This window comes from Myotis yumanensis, unplaced genomic scaffold (assembly GCF_028538775.1).
Source record: "Myotis yumanensis isolate MYYU_CA2020_CCGP unplaced genomic scaffold, mMyoYum1.0.hap1 SCAF_6, whole genome shotgun sequence".
Lineage (NCBI taxonomy): Eukaryota > Metazoa > Chordata > Mammalia > Chiroptera > Vespertilionidae > Myotis > Myotis yumanensis.
In genome coordinates, this window is record NW_027223757.1 from 72,040,258 (window position 1) to 72,044,884 (window position 4,627).

At 41.6% G+C, this 4,627-nt stretch overlaps 1 pseudogene; it reads left to right on the forward strand.

The window, feature by feature from the left end:
• The first annotated feature begins 1,952 nt into the window (after positions 1-1,952).
• On the forward strand, positions 1,953-2,954 carry LOC139012888 (sentrin-specific protease 6 pseudogene; annotated as a pseudogene).
• The last annotated feature ends 1,673 nt before the right edge of the window (positions 2,955-4,627 follow it).

Genomic DNA, 4,627 nt, shown 5'->3' on the forward strand with positions numbered 1-4,627 from the left:
GAACCTGAAGCCACTGGGGTTTTAATTAGCTAAGTGACAAGATTGGATATACATACACTTATAAAGGAAGCTAGATTAGAGGCAAAAGTGAAAGGTGTAGATGTGATTTTTGAAGAGTAGCTGAGAAATGATGGTGGCTTAGACAAACTAATTAATTTGTCTTTCTCTTTCCTAAATGCCTCTGCCACTCAAATCCCCCTGCACGTCAAAGCAGTGCTGTCTCCTATCCTGGAAAACAGCACAATCCACAAACCTTTACGGCACTGGGATTCAATTGCCTTTCAATCCAAGACAGTGGGCGAGAAGCACAGAGAAGCCTTTGCCTGGGCTTGAAGGTCCAGAGTTGGGGGTCTCACTGCGCCTGCCCGTGCGAGCATAGGTCCTTACACATTTATTGTCCATGAGGTTGTGGTCGGGCTTCTCTCATGCCCAAGGCTCATGCCAGGGGCTCTCGGGCCTGGGTCTGAGAGCCACCTTTCTGAGTAACACCAGACAAGGCAATGCGCAAGAACATGCCTAAGTAACTGAATGGACTAAGTTGCGAAGAAGGACAGGATTGTTAAATATAAACTGGTTAACTGTTGAGGAACAAGGATCCCAAATGACTGCCTTAGACCTGCAGCTCTCCTCTTTGTGGGTAATTCTATGGCAGACTGGGCGTTGTCCGTGTTATCCTAAGGAGCCTGCTGTGGCCCACCGAGGGGAGGCCGAGGCAGGAGACTCACCTGACGCATTCACTCCTGGGCAGGTGGACACAGCCGTGGCGGGGGCTGCAAACGGAGCGAGGGGCGCCTGGCGGTGGCGGAGACCTCGCTGCCCTGTGGCAGCGGGTGCAGCCATCCTGGCCTGCTTTGGTGTAGTCCCTCTGGCAAAAGGTTGCGCGTGAAGGCCGAGCGGGAGTTCCACACTCTCGCACTCTCCGTGGCTAAGCCTCCTGCGGGCGCAGTCCCCGCCCACCCCTCCTGCGTGCGCGTGCGTGGCACCTGGGCTGCCAATTAAGGAGAAAGCGGCTCATGGGAGGAGGAAGATGTCCAGTCCCAAGAGCCAGGGAGGCACAGGGAGATGAAGTCTTTGGAAGTCAAACTGCCACCCCAAATTGTTGCTCATGCCAGTGATTTCACCTTGAAGGCATGTGGAAGACACAAGACTGGAAGTTTTAAAATTTGGGAAAGCCACGTAACTGGTTTTAACATGTGGAGCAAGAGTTCGAAATTAAGTTTAAAAATCCACAAAATACAGCATTACGGTCTGGAGGCTTCAGGGGGGACGTTTTCATCATGCTAATACACAGATACGAGTGGTAAAAATCAGCAGCTCAAGGGAAACAATGCCCACTTCTTGCCTTAAAAAAATGAAATTAATCCTGTAGGATTAAATTGGCCCCAAGGTGTTGTCCCTATAATGAAGAAAACAAGAGTTCCAATCATAACTGAAGCCTGAAATTGAGAGGAAAGTACCACAGAAATGTCACTGTAGTGCCTATCTGTCGCCTCTGCCCTCTGCGTCAAATGTCGGTTGCAACAGCATGGATGGACCGGGAGAGCATTATGCTAAGCGAAGTAAGTCAGTCAGAGAAAGATAAATTTTACATGATCTCACTCACTTGTGGAATATAATGAACAGCATAAAGTGATGAACAAAAATAGATCCAGAGACAGAGAAGCATCTATCAGACCGTCAAACCTCAGAGGGAAGGCAAGGGAGAGGAGGGGGAAGGAGGAGAGATCAACCAAAGGACTTGTATGCATGCATATGAGCATAACCAATGGACACAGACACTAGGGGTTGAGGACATGGGGGGCGGGTAATGGGGAGATAAGGACACATATGTAATACCTTAATAAAGAAAAAAAAGAAATATGTTCTGTACATCAGTACACACAAGAGAAAAAATAGAGATCAACATACCAGGTAATAGCTTTGTAATGATCATCACTGACCAAAAAAAAAAAATGTTGGTTGGACTTGATTCAGTCATTTCGTTCAGTGATGATGATAATGGTGATGATGACAATAACAGGACTAATAGAAGAGAAACATACCTCCTGAATTATATGATTCAGCATGTTCTTCCCTAGAACCATCTCCTGGAAAAATAGAAGCGGCACTAAATAAAAATACCTGCAGAATAGAGAATGAACTCCCAACCATTCCAGCAGATTCAGAGTTAAACACAGTTATAAAGCAAGAATGAAATTACAGCTTGATAGTTCTATTACCAACACACCTTTAAAATGTCATCAAGACACCTCAAGAAATTTTAGTTGATCCTATATCTTCAAGCCAGAAGCTCTTTTGAATGTGCCATTCTAAACTGTGGAAGTGTCTCCCAAATAGGACCACTCTTCTGGCTATTAATAGAGCCTGTAATTTTTTTGTTGTTGAGATTTTATTAAGATACACCTAGAAGAACCAGGAAATGATCCTGTAGATATGACTTTAAATACCTCTGTCCTAACTCTGAATGGTATAATGTCTGAAAATCACTGGTAGTTTTTCTACAGATGGTACCAGCATTTTATCAAGGGTTGAGAATAAGCCTACAAAGAATTAAGAAATTATTGCAAAGGAATAAATGAGTAAACAGTTCTGGAAGAACAATCTATTACTTTAATTTTTAAAATTGGCCTTGATCCTCTGGCAAATACGGTATTTGAAATTATTATTGCTAACAGTGATATCAGAGATGAAGTTTCTAATTTCTCTGTGAAAATTCCCTTTGAAGAAACCAACAGCAGATGTGTTGCCTGTGAAGGAAGCATCAAAGGAAGGTGGGTGCAAAAAGGAAACAAATTTTTCAATGTGTTCTTTGAATCTAAAATACAACTTTGAAACAAACCAGAATGCCAGTGTTTTGATGGGAAGAAACTGTAGAGAGCCACATCATGTCCACTAGCCCTATAAAAAAATTGGTAGTGTATCAAGGACCTCCAACTAAGAGAGGCTGTTATTAACAAGGACCTGTACTAACTCAACTTAAAGAAAAGGCATAATTTTTTAATGATATTATCACAGATTTTTATTTGAAGTAAGTTAATTTTTCTCTAAGCTTTTAGCAAGTCTTTAGCTTTCTATCAAATTGTATATATTTGCTTTCTGGTATCAAACTGTTTGGGTTTTGAATTCGAACATGGCCACTTACTGTGTGACATTTGAGAAGTTACTCTGTCTCTACCTGTGTTTCCTCATTTTTAAAATGAGAATAATAATGTCTCCCTAAAAGGGCTGTTGTAATGAGTGAGATAAGCCCTCGGAAAAGTTCCTGGTACATGTGAAGTGTTCAATGCTAGCCTGTTATGTTATTATTGTTACAGTGTTTTAAGCCTTTTAAAAAGATGTGGTTTTAAAATAATAATAAAATAAAATAAAAAGATATGGATTTTTTAGATTGGGTAGTAATTTGTTGAGCAAGTACAAAAGTATGATTTTATCCACTTTCTTTAATAAATACTCTAAGTGCCAAAAACATTATGTCACCATCATTATCATCATCATCTTTATTATTTTATGTGAAGGTATGTGCTAGCTAATCTAGAACAACTATCAAGATATGGTAAAATTATTAAGAAGAATCAGAACTCTGTCCCTCTTTTCTGTACAAAAGCAATAATAAGCCTCAAAGTTAAAACAAACAAACAAAATTCCATCAAAGTGTTCAAGAAAAAGAGCCATTTGTTAGGTCTAAATAATATCCCTCTGTCTACCAGTGTCCCCGCCTTGAGTATAGACTCTAACAAACACAGGAGGAAAAAAATAAATAGGTTACCAGGAGAAAGGCCATGCCTTGTCTGTTGTAATACAATCTGATCACCCAAAGTGATTGATTTCTTAAAAGAATCCATATCCATGGCTCTTATAGACATCCTGCTATCCTGCAGCCATCCACAAGGAAGCTCGAATTTCTGAGGTCATTCATAGAGCTTGAATCCCTGTGGTTCTCTCAGGAAATCTGAAGTTCTGTGGACTCATGTTTTTGTGAAATGGGGCTTTTCAGTCCTTTCTCCCCCACCCTCAACCTCTGATGGGAAATGGAGTTTGAAGGTAACAGCTGCAGAGCAACTGGTCTGGTCTTCTTATACTACTCAGGCCAACATTTGATCACATTCATTTTTACTTTTTGGCGGGAGGTATGACTCACTGACTATCATCACTGAAGTCCTTGAACTCACCCATTTACCTCTAGTCTTATAGTATCAGACACCTCCTCTAGACACCACCTCCTGCCAGCCCTCCCTACACCTCCCCAGCTCGCCTCAGAGCACACAGATGTTTCCAGATCCCTTTAATAAACAGCCGATTTGAAACTGGTATATTGAACATTCCCATTGTGATCAAAACACAACTTTTTAAATAGTCCTTCCTTGAGACCATTTTTAGATTAAGAAAAGAATCTCAACCCTAACAGGTTTGGCTCAGTGGATAGAGCGTCGGCCTGCAGACTGAAGGGTCCCAGGTTCGATTCCTATCAAGGGCATGTACCTTGGTTGCGGGCACATCCCCAGTAGGGGGTGTGCAGGAGGCAGCTGATTGATGTTTCTCTCTCATCGATGTTTCTAACTCTCTATCCCTCTCTCTTCTTCTCTGTAAAAAAATCAATAAAATATATATTTTTAAAAAAAGAATCTCC